Raw genomic sequence first — 17,978 nt, forward strand, 5'->3', positions numbered from 1 at the left:
GGGCAGTCATTATGCCTATGCGGCTAATACATGTTTATTTCAGGTCGTTTTGACATTAAATGGAGCAAAACCACGCAGATGGAGGCAAGGAGACAGCCAAGGTGGCATTGCGGGTTTGTACGAAGGTTTTCCACAGCCTTGAATGACCTTCCTCGTGATCTCCACCCCAACTCCGAGCCCCAACAGCTATCACCACCGAGCTAGAAGGAAGCCAACGGATTCTACAAGAATAGCAGTTTACTTTTAGTTGGACAGCCAAGCTCCACTAATTTAGGAGGCCAGCTTGGCCCTCATAATGTATAAATATTAAGGCTGTAACCTTCGATAAAAACTTTTTGAACCTTTGTTGCAAACTCTGAAGTACGAGCTACAGCTCTGTTTTGCTCTTTGTAAGCCATTTTTGGCATGTTGTTAGACTTTTGACTATGATCTTTTAATAAAAGGTAGGCATATTTGAGTTCAATTCTGAGTTCTTAGAGGAGCTATAGCTCTCAGGTTTGGGCCCAACCTGAGATCAATAGGCCTCCTTTATTTGTATTGTTACTTGTCTTTTCTTCAACATCATATTTCTTGTCCTTTACATGCACTTGGAAAACACAGTTTGCTGATTCGAATTTCTTGATGTGGTTAAGTAGGTTAGTTTTATGGATAAAGTTTTCAGCAGTTTAGATTAGAGTAGGAGGATTAGAATTCATCAGAGTTCCAAGAAAAGGTTGATTGTACACTCACTTCCACCTCTGTTTAGAGATTGGGAGTGTAGACCATGCCAACCACCAAAAACACGGTTTTACATGTTCATGCAAGCTTTAAAGTAATATTTCTATTGGTAGAAGTGTCCATACATTTAGATCTTGAGCAATAACTCTTTGTTTCAGCACCATGCACGATTTCTCTCTAAAACTTACATTGCTGTTCTTTGGTTTTTAATAAAACAGTTAGAATAGGTTGATGAATTCTCGGTTTTGTGCAAGACAGAGGTGATTTGTTTCATTTACACTGTGCAGCACCACTCTATCATTTCCTTATCCTTCTCAGCCGTGCCTAAGCCATCTCCTTACCTCCCAGCTAGATCATTTGCCCACCAACTCTTCTATTATCCACGTTGTTTTATCTTTTCGGCCTTCCATTGCTTCCACCCTTCTATCGACCAACCAGCTTTACGCACCCCCTCTCCATCTCATCTCTCTGTCCATAAGCCATCACAAGCTCCCCTCTCATCCTACCTATCCACCCATACAGCTCATTCACTCCTCCATCACCCAAAACTCCGATTGCAGAACATCCTGTAGAAGTTAGCAGACTTCCTGTAGAAATCCCGAGCTTCCTGTAGGATCCCCTGCAGACATCCTGTAGAAGCTTGCAAACACGGTGGCCAGGCATCTGAACGTTGTGAACTTCCGTGGGATGATGTTAGGGATCCCCTGGAGCCTCTCAAAGTCCTCCTGACCTTTTCCAAGCCTTCCTCCCCTTGAACTACTCTTGCACAGTCAAAGACCCAGTAAGAAGCACAATCATAATAACTCCAACCACTTGAGCAAAAATACAAAAACATGTTCTCTTCAGATGAAAGTAGTTTAGACTCATGCATCTCATCTCACTAGAAGTAATGGCATCATTTTTAGAAGTTGCATTCCCACCATTGCATCGTAAGGATTAAGCTGGTCAGATTAGGGTTTACTAGGGTTTCCATCTTTTGTTGGCTTTCAGTTCATTTTTGCAAAGTAGGTTAATTTCATTTGAGATAGCTTTCGTTCATCACTTAAAAAGCTTCTTCTGAGAACCTATAGAAGTTGGCTTGAGCCCTAGCAGACTTGTGCCAGCTGACCAAGTGACAGCTGCGACAAGAGCTAGTACTTGTGCATACAACACCGTCGCTTCCAAGTTTGTTACGAACTACCGGGTTGATAAAATTAGAGAAGGAAGCTCCAGGAGTTGTAGCATTATTGCTACAAAACTAGAGCCCACCATCTTTTTGGCGCCGTTGCCGGGGAAGCGTCAGAGTATTAGTAATTGTTGATTTTCTTCTATTTTCCTACTCTCGCCTTCTGCCAAGTAGTTTATTTCATTTCCATTCTGCAAAAGTAGCATAGACATTTCCTGCCTTCATAGATTAGCATTTCAATTCCGCAATTTCAATTTTGCAAGCATAGATTAGCATTTCAATTCTGCAAGCGTAGACTAGCATTTCCATTCCTGCAATTCCATTTGAGCAAAGTAGATTAGTTCTTTCCTGCTTTCATTTCAATTCTGCATTTTCATTTCAGCAAGATAGTTAGTTGTAGATCAATCTGTTTCAGTTTTTGCAGGTACCAAAGAAAAAAAGAAACAAAAGCAATAAAAAAAAAGTCTTTCCATTTCATGCCTCGTAGGAATCGAGATAAAACAGGCAAATTCTTACCCAACACCCCCACCACATCACTGATTCACCCTTCTCTCTTCTTCGGTGACAGTGATCCAGAAGAACCTATAGGTGAACCTCCTAAGATATACGAAGATCCTATAGCAGAAGAAGAATTAGAGACCATCCCATCTGAAGCTATGGCTGACAATAGAGGAGAAGATGAGAGAATAGAAGGTGCCTTCCCCATCCGAGAAACCAATGGAGACATGAAAATGAAGAACATTAGCCCCTCCGCTTTACCTCACTTCCATGGACTAACTACTGAAGATCCTGATACCTTCCTGTTTGAGTTTGCTGTCCTTTGTCGAACCTATGACTATATTGAAGATGAGCAGAAGCTGAAACTCTTCCCTTCAACTCTTAAGGATGCAGCATTATGCTGGTTCATGGGCTTACCTAGGAATAGTATCACCACTTGGGCTCAGATGCAGCAAGCTTTCAATACCACGTACCGGGACTACTGTAGGTCCAAGGAAACCAAGGGAGAAATCTTTCGGATGACCATGGGAAATGATGAGTCCTTAGAGGATTATGAGGAAAGGTTCCAACTTAGCTATAAACGGGCCAGGTGCACACTTGACCCTGAATCCCTCAAGTTGGTCCTGCTCCGAGGAGTCCCTGAAGACCTCTTAGATACCCTTCACATGTTAGCTGGAGGAGATATTTACCAACTGCCTTATGAGGACATCAAGACTGTGTTTAGGAACCACTCTAGGGCAGCCCGGAAACGAGGTAGAGGAAACCTCCTCTCAGCTGGTATTCCTTTCTCCAAACATGAGTTTACAAATCAATTAGAATATCTCAAGAGTGAGCTGAGACAGACCATTGCCATGCAACTTGACACATTCAGGATCCAGCAGAAGAAGGAAGAAGCTGAGAGGGCCTTGGCTATCTTCTGCCCTAGATGTACAAGGAGACACCCTAAGAACGAATGCCCATTGCATTCGGTTGAAGTGTGTTTCGTTTGTGAGGAGGACCATCTCACAAATCAATGTCCAACCTTACCTGGGCTTAAAGCCATGTACCAAGGGACAGAAGCCCCCACTGAACCTCTCTATTTCCTCAACCAAAGGAGGCCACAAGGACCTAGACCTTACCAGCAGGGGATGCAAGGGGCACCCCAAGCTTATTACAGCCCCAACCAATCTACTCCTATGCCTTCCTGGGGTCCCCCTGCTCATCCTTCCTGGTCTATGCCTCCTCCATGGTCTTATCCACCTCAGTACCCTACTCAGCCCACTACTCATTCATATCACTCACATGCCTAGCCACAGCCTCAGTGGAATGCACCTCAGTTGGGGTGGAGGCCCCAGTACAACACTCCCCCCGCCATTTTTCCTCCACCACCAGTTCAACCTCAACCATTACCTCCTACTCCTCCAAGGCAACCTCAAATTCCTGCTCAACCGAACCCGAACCCCAACAATAGAGAGGCCCAGCAGGTATACATTGGGGAAACATCATACCCTACCTATGCTGTGGGGATCCAGGAGATCAATCTTCGATCTCGAAAGACCCTTCCGGATCGCCAACCTCCTCCCCCAGAGGACGAGGAAGACAAATAGGAAAGTGAACCAAAGGCTATTCCACCCTTTCCTAAGAGACTAACAGCCACCACACAACCCAACCCAGAGGAGGATGAGCTTCTGGGAGAGCTCAAGTAGTTGTGTGTGAAAATACCACTTCTCCAAGCCATCAAGGATGTGCCAATATACAACAAACTGGTTAAGGAAAAGTGTTTCAAACACCCAGGCAGGTGAAAGCGAGATGCTTCAACCATCAATGTCATAGGACAACTGTCTGACCTTATGCTAGGACAAGTCATCTGCCCAAAGTACCTAGATCCTGGGAGTCCTGTAGTAGATGTCCACATCAATGGCACCATCATACCGCACACCTTGATTGATCTGGGGGCTGCCATTAATGTGATGACCAGGGATACCATGCTCAAACTCAATCTTCAGGCTTCCTTTAGGAAGACCTCGACAGTCCTGCAACTAGCAGATCGCTCCACCATGACTCCCGAAGGGATTTTGGAGGATGTCTTGGTCTCTGTCGACTCTTGGGAATACCCTGCAGATTTCTTGGTTCTGCAACCAAAGACAAAGCTTACTGGATACCCTATCATTTTGGGAAGGCCTTGGTTAGCCACTACATATGCTTACATAAGTTGCCGTGCAGGAAACATGACCATCAAAAATGGTCCTATGTCCAAGCAGCTAGTCCTATACCCTCCTGCCCAACCCTCCTTAGAGCATGACTTACCACTTTGGTTGGAGGAAGGAGAAGAGGATGAGGTGTACTCGGCACCTTTGTGCACCCTAGACACCACTAGGGGAGACCCCCAAACCGAGGATGATTTGATTGAGACCTTGATCCAGAATCCACCTCCTAGTGCACTGACCTTAGAGGAATTGGTGGAGGATGCCCAAGCTAGCACCTTAGTGGACCTTTGTGCAACCAACCCTGTCACTCCCAGAATCAAGAATGTGGAGTTCGGCCCTGAGAGAATGTTAAAGATTAGCTCCTCCTTATCTCCTTCCCAGGAAAAGGAGCTGTGTAGCCTGTTGGCCAGTCATCTAGATGCTTTTGCTTGGAGCTATAAGGAGATGAAAGGAGTCCATCCTTTGGTCTGTACCCATCACATTTACATCAAGGAAGATTGTAAACTGGTTAGGCAACCCCAGAGGAGAATGAATCCAGCCCTTAAGGACATTGTCAAGGAAGAATTGCAAAAATTGTTGGATGTCGGATTCATTTACCCCATCTCAGATAGCGAATGGGTGTCCCCTCTGGTGTTGGTTCCCAAGAAAAATGGGAAGTGGAGAATCTGTGTGGACTACCGAGAACTGAAAAAAGCTACCAAGAAAGACCATTTCCCTCTACCTTTCATAGATCAAGTGTTGGATGGACTGGCAGGAAAGAAGTTCTTCTCTTTCCTAGAAGGGTTTAGCGGGTACAACCAAATCCAAATCAGCCCGGAAGACCAAGATAAGACCACCTTCACTTGTCCTTGGGGTACCTTTGCCTACCGAGTTCTTCCCTTTGGGCTATGCAATGCTCCTGCTACCTTCCAGAGAGCTGTCTTGAGCATCTTCTCGGAGCTGGTCCATGATGCGGTGGAAATCTATATGGATGACTTCACTCCTTATGGGTCCAACTTCCAGGAAGCATTGTCCAATCTAGGAAAAGTCCTAACCAAATGCATTGAGATGAACCTGTCCCTTAGTCCTGAAAAATGTGAATTCTTGATGATTGAAGGGACCGTGCTAGGCCATACCATTTCTTGCCAAGGGTTACAAGTGGATCCTAACAAAATTGCTCTCATCAAGAGGGTTCCACCTCCCCAAAAGGTAAGGGATGTTCGGAGTTTCTTAGGATTAGCAGGGTATTAAAGGAGATTCATTAAAGACTTCAGCAAGCTAGCCTCACCATTGTTTGGCCTGTTGGAAAAATATGTGGAGTTTAAATGGACTGAAAATTGTCAGAGTGCTCTGAATGAATTAAAGGGAAAGTTAGTGTCTGCCCCAATTTTGAGAGGTCCAAATTGGGCCCTACCTTTCCACATCCACACTGATGCCTCAAACAAAGCCTTAGGGGCAGCTTTAGGACAAGTTGAACAAAAACTTCCATATGCCATCTACTTTGTTAGCAAAAACTTATCCAAAGCTGAACTGAATTACACTATAACCGAGAAAGAATTCTTGGTTGTGGTCCATGCACTGAACAAGTTCCGACATTATATCACTGGCTATCAAACCTTTGTACATACGGATCATGCTGCAATTAGATATTTAATGAATAAACCAGATGTGAATGCTCGTATTATTAGATGGTTACTTTTGTTGCGGCAGTTTGATTTGACCATTGTTGACAAACCAGGTAAAGAAAATGTTGTTGCTGACTTTTTATCTAGATTGGATTTGTCTGCAGATGAGGATGGAACAGTGGATTACTAGATGCCCGATGAACATCTGTTTTCTATCTCAGTACTCTCTCCATGGTTTGCTGATATAGCAAACTACCTTGTTTCAACACAGTTCCCTTCGCACCTATCTTCAAGAGAGAAGAGCATAATCATCAGAAAAAGTGCCTCATTTACTTGGATCGGGGGCAACCTGTTCAAGCTTGGCCCTGATCAGATCTTAAGGCGTTGTGTAAGGGAGGAGGAAGTCTTTGATATCCTCCTCACCTGTCATGATGGGCCTTGTGGAGGACATTTTGCAGCAAAGAGGACTGCCTTCAAAATCCTGCAGGCAGGCTACTATTGGCCCACACTTCATCAAGATGTCAGAAGGTATATCAGCCAATGTGACCGATGCCAAAGAATGGGGAAACCGACTCAAAGGGATGAGATGCCTCTCCAACCTCAAGTGACTCTTGAGCCATTTGAGAAGTGGGGTATGGACTTTGTGGGTCCAATCAACCCTCCTTCGAGGCAAAGGTCTTACATCATTGTCTGCACTGACTACCTGACAAAGTGGGCAGAGACTAAAGAAATCAAAGCAGCAACAGAAGAAAAGGTGGCTGAGTTCTTAAGAGAGAACATCTTCTACAAATTTGGCTACCCAAGAGAGCTGGTCACCGATCAAGGAAGCCAATTCACATCCAACTTAATTGAAGACCTACTAGCTCATCAAAAAATCAAGCATAGGACTTCCACCCCCTATCATCCACAGGAAAATGGGCAAGTGGAAGTCACCAACAGATCATTGGAAGGGATTTTGACTAAGGTGGTGAGCAGCAGTAGGAAAGATTGGGCAGATCGCTTGGTTGAGGCCACATTGGCTTACAACACCACCTGGAAGACCACCACCGGCTTCACACCTTATGAGCTGGTCTATCGGAAGAAAGCTTTGTTGTCCATTGAATTTGAATACAACACTCTGAGAATGGTAGCTCAGCTGGACCTAGATCTCAGCCATGCACAAAAAGAAAGGTTATTGCAGCTGAATGGACTGGACGAGCACCGAATGCAGGCCCTCCTTCACTCAGAAGTGGTTCAACTTCAGAGAAAGGTGTGGCATGACCAACACCTCAATGACAAGCAATTCCAGCCAGGAGATTGGGCACTGTTGTATGACTCCAGGCACAAAGATTTCAAAGGGAAGCTGAGAACCAGATGGCTGGGACCATATGCAGTGGAAAAATGTCATGACAATGGATCTGTTCTTATTCGGACCATTGATAAGGAGTCCATCCCCATGCTTGTCAATGGGCATCGACTGAAGATCTATAGGAAACCTCTCTCAAGACAAGAGTTCATCAAAACTATGGAGAAATTAGTGTTGGTCATAGAGAAGGGTTCTGCCTCTGCTTTGGGCATACCCTGAAAGATCTAAAAATAATAATAATAATAATAATAATAAAGATCCTTGGGGGAAAACCTTTCTGAGGCTCCCAAGGCAGGTGGTAGGGGTGAAAACCTCATTGAGGCGCCCCTATTGTCTTTCAAGAAAAAAAAAAAAAAAGATTTGAAAAAAGATCCTTGAGTGAAAACCTCTCTGAGGCGCTTAAGGCAGATGGCAAGGGTGAAAACCTCATTGAGGCGCCCCTGCTATCTTTCAAAAAAAAAAAAAAAAACAATATGCAAAAGAAGACAGGGACAGCAAGTTTATAATGTGGAAATGCATGCAGGTTGCAGGTGTTCTATGAAGGAGAGGAGGTCTCTCAACTCAAAGTCAAGGATCCTTATCATGCTGCCAGGAGACCTCACCAGCACCTCCTCCAAGAATACTCATCTTCTCCAAGGTATGGGCACGATTTCATCACAGCTTAAGTCTTCTACAGGAAGATGCAGACTTTCTACAGGAAGGTGCAGACTTTCTACAGGAAGGTGCAAACTTTCTACAGGAAGTTCTGTATTTCTACAGGAACCTTCCTGTAGAAGTTCGGGACGGCCCAGAATTCATTGTATGAGGAGATCTAACGACCAAGGATCGGTTTGGATGCATGCAAGCTACTATTTTCACCCTTACACACTGTTGTCACCTCTTTCTACCACCCCTGTCGACATGCAATGAAGATACCTGCACCATCAAAGCAGATCATTGAGTATCAAGAGAAAGCAATTTTTGAAAATGAAAAAAACATTGAGATGTCATACCATATCCATCCCAGCCATCCATGAGCTCTGTGAGCGTGATCGTGAGGCCACTGCCTTCGTCGTGCAGCATGCACCCGAGGAGGAAAAACTGCTACAGGACATCCTGCAGAAGTCCCGTAGCAGTTAAGCCAACTAGAGTGCACACCATTCCACCGCCTGCAACATGCAAAGATCACGCGGGCGCATGCAGCCGAAGCATCAAATTCATCGTCAGCGGCCTGTGAATATGAACCTCTGAGCCTGTGCAAATCCACCAGCAGCAAATAAATCCACTCATTGTTGTCCAAGAGCCTGAGAAATCGTGTCGCGGCCGCGAAGGTAAGTGCCTCGACCCTTTCTTCCGTCGAATTGCATGAATTTTACTTTGAAAATGTTTGCGAAGTGTAAAGTGAATGGGTTGAGCGGTCGTATGGCCATTCGACTGGCCACGTCGACCATTCAGTGGTCTAATCGGATGTTTGAGCGGTGGTCGTGGCAAAAAGGAACGGGCAGTGCACAAGTGAGAGCCATCTAGTCGGGAAAAACGAGTTTTAATAGAAGTGACGGCGGCGGATCTGCGGGGAATGATGCGGCAGTAAGGGAACTCGCAGACGAATGATGGAGTGACGTCGTCCAATGGTCCGGCAGGGATAGCTCACCCCTGCGCCACGGATTCTGCCGAATTCAAATCTAATCGGCTAGATTGCCACCCCATTCATTTATCATTCACCGTTTGAAACTCGAGTGATCATCCGGATCCCTCTGCAGCTCGACACTCCAAGTCTTTGGCCGTTCGAATGCCTGTTAAGCAGCACAGAGAGTGCAGACCCACTGCAGTATCCTTCGGAATTCGCACGTTGCTTCTACAGGAAAGCTGTTTCTACAGGAAATCGGGTTCCTCACGACAAAAGGTGGCAGATTAAAAAGGTAAGCCTGAACTATCCATGCAATTGGTTTTGAGGGTGGCAGAATCGACATCTACAGTCTGGTCGTAGAAAATTTTTGCAAATATTGTCTGTCGTTGCATGAATTGTCGTCCTACAGGATGTCAGTATAATTAAGTTGTGTTAAGGTCCTCGGGAGAGAAGCTTCGTGAATTGTATGCATGACAGAGGCGTAATTCTACGCTCTGTCCCAGTAGGCCAATTTTCTTCTGCATTCGCCACCTCCAGCTAACGCAGCAGTTTTTCACCATGCCGGGTGGGTTCATCAGAAGGGAACCAACTGATTCAACGAAGTTAAGAGAAAATCCTGAGGTGGTGGAGCTCTTCACGCGAGCGCAATGGATATCATTCTGTGACAAATTGCAGGGCTATGACGACGAGGTGGCAGAGGAGTTTTTGCAAGCTCTGAGGCCAAAATCCAAAACATTGGCCACCGTTAACTTCAGGGGTTTGAGTCTCAGACTCACCCCACAATTCATCAGCCGAGTTACTGAGCTCCCAATGGGATTACCATGGGATAAAGAAGAAAGAAAATTGGGCCAACAGGCTAAGAAAGAATTCTTTCCACCAGAGGAGGAATTCTCAGAAGATAAAAATGGGGTTCATAGAACCAGTTTACTGCCACCGTGGAGTGAAGTTAGCCTGCAGATTATGAAGTACATCACCTGCGAAGGCCGTTTTAACATTGTATATGGGTACCATTTTCGGTTACTCACGGAATTAAGGCACTAGATGGATCTACCTGTAGAAAACAAACTCAGTCTCCCCTACTTTCTACTACAGTCTCTAATTGAGTGTGCCACCAAGTTGAAAGAAGGCACACCAAACCAGGTAGCCCACCATGGACTCATCAAACTCCTCGTGGAGGATGCGCTCCACACATACAAGGTTCCTCTCTCATGGGAAGCCTTCAAAAATTTGACCAAGGATGGTGATATAAAGATGCTGACCAAAGAGCTCGTTTCATCTACCAGTGAGGAGAAAGATTCAGTGCCCGTAGGGAAGAAAGACAAAGGCCAGAAGACCACGACCACGGAGCAGAAGAAAGAGCAAAAGAAGAAACAAGAGAAAAAGGGTGCCAAAGAGAAGGATGACACACCCATTTTGACGGCAAGAGAGAAAAGATTGCAAAGCAGAGTGGACAAGGCTGAGAAGGTCCACATCAGCAAAAGTGCCTCGACAGCAACCGCAACCAAGTCAAAAAGTAAAACTCATGCAGCAAAACAAACCAAAGCGGTGACACCTGTTTCTATAGGAAAACCGAAACCGGCTTCTACAGGAAGCCCGAAATTAACTGAAAAAGGGTCTTCTACAAGAAGCCTGAAATTAACTAAAACAGGGTCTTCTACAGGAAGCCCTGAAAAAGTGAAACCCAAAGAGAAGAAAGCTGACATTCTTGCAAGGGAGGCAGCAGCTCTGCTAGCCGCCCTCAGCACACCTCCTAAGCCAAAGGAGAAGAGAAAGATGGAGACCCCTCTATATTTTAAAGCTAGGAGAAGTGTGAGAATAAAGACGGGCAAGCCACAGCCTCCGTCCAGTAGCCCAATCACTATAGATGATGCCCCTACTTCGCCCAAGGAGAGGTCCCCCTCAAGGATATCAGTCACCTATGAGAGGGGGAGCCCGAAGAAAACTACTTGGAAAGAAAGGCTAGACCAATTGACTACAAAAGCTCGGCTACAGGATGTTGAGGATTCTCTACAGGAAACCTTAGCCAGGCTTAAAGAAACTGAGAGAATGGAAAGAGAAGCACCCTCATCACCACCGAGGGAGGGCGAAGTAGAGCCACCAAAAGAAGTGGAGAAAGAGCATATACCAGAGCCCAGCCCTCAGCCAATTCTGAGTTCATATTACAACTTTTTAGAGGCTGGCAAAATTATACCTCAGAAATTTACTGTGCCACTGTTTTTTGCATTGGAGGAAGAAAGAGTCCGTACACACACGTGGATGAAAATAGCCAAGTCAAAGGGTGTGGCGGACATAGGTCCCTTGCAGGAGTAGCTCAAGGAGGCCAGAAGTGAATTATCCATGGCTAAACACGTGGCAAATTGCCAACGAGTGTTCCTACAGGAAGAAAACCAAAAGCTGAGATTGCAGCTACAGGAGCTGAGGACAGGGACAGCTACATCCTCCAAGGACATCACAGCAGAACAGCAAGGCAAAAAGGAACTGAACACCGGTCTTGGGGAGCCAACCACACATCTACAGGAAGCAGAACAACAAGCACAAATTGAGGTGCAAGCTCTCAGACAACAACTGCAGCAGAAAGAGGCACAATTGGCCTACATGGCCAGTTGGGCCATGGATGCTATACATGCAGGTAGCCGGCCAAATCCTATGGCCTGTACTTGAAAGACCAATGGCTGCAATTTCAAATCAATACCTTGGCGCAAAGAGGTATCTCTCAGCTCCAAGACCCGCAGTAATTCACTGAAGTATGCAGCACCAGCTCATCAGAGGATAAGGCCAAATTAGCGGAGTTCTACCTCCATAATTTGGCCCTGCCTAATGTAGTTTCATGGGATCCCAATACGGCCTTGGGAGATATGCAATTAATGGCATTTGCCTAATGGCTGAACCATGAGGATAAAAGAGCAGCAGAAGCCAAAGCAGTCATGAACCAGGAGCTGAATGAGCCATTGCTCATCAGACCAGAACCAGGGGATCCAGTTGCACTAATCTCAGCACACCAACATTTGTCCACTGACCCTCAAGCTTCATTGAGATATATGGATCAATAGGCCCAAGCCATAGCTCATTTTGAGGACATGGAGAGGCTGTTAGGAGACAACGTTGTCCAAGCATGCACCCACAGATGGAATACATTGGCCCACAGTCTGAAAATCCGAGAGTACCATACCCCAACTCGGATGAGGGAAGCTCTGGTACGGGTGGCCCTCTATAAGAAATCCATGCAAAACCTCTAGGCCAGCTGGATTGGCCTTAAGCTAAGCCCACCACTGCTGCTAGGATTGATGGAAGGCAGCATAGAGAAAGATGATAATGAACAGTGGGAAGAGGTGAACAGAAGGGCTGGGTTTCATATCAGCAAGGAGGAAACTACTACAGAGGCTTAGGATGTGAGGGTGGCAATAAAGGCAATGAAGGATGAAGAGTTGGACTAGTTGCTCAAGGATGAGCAAATATTTTAGCTGGGGGGTGATGATGAGCCCCAAATTTTGGTAACATTTTGGGCTCATTTGGCCTACTTACCTTGCTCAACCCTTCATTTTTTATCACTTATGCATCATTTCTTAGTATATTCATGTTATTTGTAGGAAGGAAGGCAGTCATTATGCCTATGTGGCTAATACATGTTTATTTCAGGTCTTTTTGACATTAAATGGAGCAAAACCACGCAGATGGAGGCAAGGAGACAGCCAAGGTGGCATTGCGGGTTTGTAGGAAGGTTGTCCACAGCCTTGAATGACCTTACTCGTGATCTCCACCCCAACTCCGAGCCCCAACAGCTATCACCACCGAGCTAGAAGGCAACCAATGGATTCTACAGGAACAACAGTTTACTTTTAGTTGGACAGCCAAGCCCCACTAATTTAGGAGGCCAGCTTGGCCCTCATAATGTATAAATATTGAGGCTGTAGCCTTCGATAAAAACTTTTTGAACCTTTGTTGCAAACTCTGAAGTACGAGCTACAGCTCTGTTTTGCTCTTTGTAAGCCATTTTTGGCATGTTGTTAGACTTTTGACTATGATCTTTTAATAAAAGGCGGGCAGATTTGAGTTCAATTCTGAGTTCTTAGAGGAGCTATAGCTCTCAGGTTTGGGCCCAACCTGAGAGAAATAGGCCTCCTTTCTTTGTATTGTTACTTGTCTTTTCTTCAGCATCATATTTCTTGTCCTTTACATGCACTTGGAAAACACAGTTTGCTGATTCGAATTTCTTGATGTGGTTAAGTAGGTTAGTTTTATGGATAAAGTGCTTTCAGTAGTTTAGATTAGAGTAGGAGGATTAGAATTCATCAGAGTTCCAAGAAAAGGTTGATTGTACACTCACTTCCACCTCTGTTTAGAGATTGGGAGTGTAGACCGTGCCAACCACCAAAAACGCAGTTTTACATGTTCATGCAAGCTTTAAAGTAATATTTCCATTGGTAGAAGTGTCCATGCATTTAGATCTTGAGCAATAACTCTTTGTTTCAGCACCATGCACGATTTCTCTCTAAAACTTACATTGTTGTTCTTTGGTTTTTAATAAAACAGTTAGAATAGGTTGATGAATTCTCGGTTTTGTGCAAGACAGAGGTGATTTGTTTCATTTACACTGCGCAACACCACTCTATCATTTCCTTATCCTTCTCAGTCGTGCCTAAGCCATCTCCTTACCTCCCAGCTAGATCATTTTCCCACCAACTCTTCTATTATCCACGTTGTTTTATCTTTTCGGCCTTCCATTGCCTCTACCCTTCTATCGACCAACCAGCTTTACACACCCCCTCTCCATCTCATCTCTCTGTCCATAAGCCATCACAAGCTCCCCTCTCATCCTACCTATCCACCCATACAGCTCATTCACTCCTCCATCACCCAAAACTCCGATTGCAGAACATCCTGTAGAAGTTAGCAGACTTCCTGTAGAAATCCCGAGCTTCCTGTAGGATCCCCTGCAGACATCCTGTAGAAGCTTGCAAACACGGTTGCCAGGCATCTGAACGTTGTGAACTTCTGTGGAATGATGTTAGGGATCCCCTGGAACCTCTCAGAGTCCTCCTGACCTTTTCCAAGCCTTCCTCCCCTTGAACTACCCCTGCACAGTCAAAGACCCAGTAAGAAGCACAGTCATAATAACTCCAACCACTTGAGCAAAAATACAAAAACATGTTCTCTTCAGATGAAAGTAGTTTAGACTCATGCATCTCATCTCACTAGAAGTAATGGCATCATTTTTAGAAGTTGCATTCCCACCATTGCATCGTAAGGATTAAGCTGGTCAGATTAGGGTTTACTAGGGTTTCCATGTTTTGTTGGCTTTCAGTTCATTTTTGCAAAGTAGGTTAATTTCCTTTGAGATAGCTTTCATTCATCACTTAAAAAGTTTCTTCTGAGAACCTATAGAAGTTGGCTTGAGCCCTAGCGGACTTGTGTCAGCTGACCATGTGATAGCTGCGACAAGAGCTAGTACTTGAGCATACAACACCGTCGCTTCCAAGTTTGTTACGAACTACCGGGTTGATAAAATTAGAGAAGGAAGCTCCAGGAGTTGTAGCATTATTGCTACAATACTGGAGCCCACCAACTGCAAGGGCTGATAGTTGACATCGAAGGCGCAAGACCACTGGCAGATTTTGGGTGATAGAGATTGTGGATGATAGAAATCCCTACCCTGCACTCCTTGGAATTGATTGGGCCACTGACATGAACGGGCTAATAAACCTCAAGAAGCAAAAGATAGTATTTGAAAATAGGTCGCTCCACGTAGTGGTGCCGCTAGATCCTACAGAAGGACCGCGCTATACAGAACCAGTCTATGATTATGAAAGTGATGACGATTTGGACCAGATTTACAAGATAACAGTGCAAGGCCAGGATTGGGTAAATCCGACAACATACGGGCGTATCTCATGGGACCACGAGAGCTCCTGCACATCATATTCGAACAAAGAATTAGAGCACTGGCAGAACTAGCTACATGAAGTATCTACGCTACGTTGTAATATGATGACCAAGTCATTGCGCTGCTTGTCATCACAAGTAAGCAATCTGCCTCACTATGATGGGCTAACTGATGTTGATCTCTTTTTGGATGCATTTGAGAGAGACGTGTCAGAGAAGCATTGCTTCTAGGCCTTGGACTGGGTACTGCGCGCTACACCCACAAGATGGTGGGGTACACGCAAGGATAATTTCGGTGATTGGCAACACTATAGGAGGATGATGAGAATACGTTTTGGACAGCTGAAAGTGTGGATGACAAACAAGTATGAGGGAAGGGATGATCCACGTGATCACCTCGCCAAATGGACTAAGGCTTATGGAGCAGAGCACCAGCCTGAATGGGTGCATCTGTTTTGTCATACCTTGGATTTCATACCAATGAATTGGTACTTGGAAATAGAGCTCTCCCATGGCACTAAAGAATGGGACATATTGCACTAGGGGTTTATAATTATGTTCACCTTTGAGGATTAGTTTGACTGTTGTAGAGCTGTAACTAGGGTCTCTCACACTGCTAATTATCCTACATTAATAAGTCAATCCGGGAACGTTTCGTTATTGCAAGGAGTAACTCAATCCGAGGCTGTTTGTCCGAGTAATGCTCGGTAGTATAGTGTCCTAATGGTCTGAAAAGAAGTAGATGCTAAGCTGTAACGAAACTAACCCAAAAGATAAAATCACGCAAGGCAGTTAATCAGTCAAGGGTATGGAAACAATAACCTATCCCTTTAGAAACTGATAAAGAAAGGAAATCAGAGCATGGACTTATAGGTCTGGGGCTAAGCAGCATCTTGCTGAGGCTCACGATAGCCTTAGGCCTGCTCTCACACTAAAACAACAAAGGCAGGTAAATCAAGCAGCGAAAAGTAAAATGGAACAGCGATCTGGAAATGGAACAGCAGTAAAGAAATGGAACAGCAGTAAGGAAATGGAACAGCAAGAACAAATGGAACAGCAAGAATAAATGGAACAGCAATGATAAATGGAACAGCAATGATAAATGGAACAACAAATAATGGAACAGCAATCCTCAACCATATGTACACGTTCTCTACTACTACAGCAATCTGAGAATAATGGAGGATACGACTATGTTCCTGAACAAGGTAATATTGTTTTCGAGTCTTGCAAATACTATTTCACATGGATCTGATAACAATAATATTCATACCAACATTCCGCTACAGGAATAGCTGAAAGACGCAATTCAAATAGATCCACTATTATAATGCAGAGACATGAGATAAAGGACTCATTCAGATGTCAGTTATAACGAAACATAGCATATCGTATAGAAGATGTATCAGATTACTGAAATAATGGAAATAAACAAACCACATAGTATAATAGTACAAAAGTAAGTGTCCGTCGGAGCTGGGCCCTTGGCTACCAATGGAACACCGCCTGAAGTTACTCCAGATGCAGAGACGAAATGAACACCAAGTCTTTTATATTAATTGCATCAACAAAAGTATAACAAAGTCAGGTCTCAGAGAGACTCAGTAATTACAGTTGGTTCTGAAATTGAAAATTACAAAAGACAGTCCTCCCCCGTCCAATGGCGTGGTGCCTTTATATAACAGAAATGACGGAGGTATCTAGATAATCAAAAGATAACTTAAAGCAGCGATCCCTCAGGATCAAGGATCCTGAGGGATTCGCTAATCGTTCGATTCTTCTCTTTCCCTTCTTGCGTTCTCCGTCTCAGTATCCCGCCTTCTTTCTTTGGGCTATTCGGCTCTAATTTTACTTGATCTTGTCCGCATCCGGTTCCCTGTTGGCGGGACAGTAGTTATTTTCCCTTTGCTTCTTGCTTCCAATCGCCGATCCTTTGTTTTCACGTCTTCCTGCATAGAAAACGTCAATCATTAGCATTTAAGCTTCCTTTATCGATTGTTGCACATTTTATAAAAACCCTTTATCTTCTTTGAACTCATAATGCAGAAAAGGTTACAACTATTATTGAAAAACCACTAGATTGCTAGTCAAAAGCATACCTTCCAGGTGCTCCACACACCCCCCTGCTTACCTTGTTTCATGGCCTCATGAAAACATTGTAGTTGAGATGCAAGGCGGTGAGAGAATAGGCCGGAGAAGGGATCTCGTGAGGAGGCCGGCAACCGTGATGAGCAACTAGATGGTCAAAGAACTGGTCTATTTGATCTGCAGGCATCTCATATAAGGCCTGATATCCGGGTGCAGGGTGCCAAATAATTGGACTGCGAAATCGATACCCTAACCAGGATGGCCCTGCTTGCAGAATCCGTTCCCCATAAAGGTTCAACCGGCTGGCAGCCAGCTCAAAATTCTCATATTTGAATGGTTCCCTGAGCTGGATGCTTGGACTAGAAGTCCGATATCGAAATTTTGCAGCATCGAGGGCAAGATCTTTAATAGTCAGGAAATATTCCAGACCGTTTCGGATCAAGTCTTCGTGCATGGGCCCTATTATCTCAATGACTACTGGGGTCCTTATGAGACTCCTATGCTTTCTCCATAGCGTCACTGGGTCTCTAGGTTCAGCTCGTATCCACAAGTCTAGGCTATTTTCTTGTCTCTGAAAGGTGTTATAAGCTCTGAGCCATTTCACCTGATTAACCCCAAATGAGATGAAGGCTTGGAATTGTACATCACCAACAAAAGGGTCAGGATTTAAATCAGTTTCCTGGTCTAGCACAAGATTGTGCAGGTAAAACTTGCATAATAACCTCTGAAGTCTAACTCCATAGTGCTTGCAACAGTCTATAAAATCATTAACAGTGTTGATGTGGATAGGTGCTCCTGCCCTAACGGCTTTTATTTTTAATCTCAGATATCGTTCAAGCAAAAATAAAGCATAATTTTTAGCAAGGGCCCTACAAGTCAAAACATCATT

The sequence above is a fragment of the Pinus tabuliformis genome, chromosome 3_2 (assembly GCF_031772625.1).
Source record: "Pinus tabuliformis cultivar Carrire ecotype Pingquan chromosome 3_2, CPIR1, whole genome shotgun sequence".
In the NCBI taxonomy this organism is placed as follows: domain Eukaryota; kingdom Viridiplantae; phylum Streptophyta; class Pinopsida; order Pinales; family Pinaceae; genus Pinus; species Pinus tabuliformis.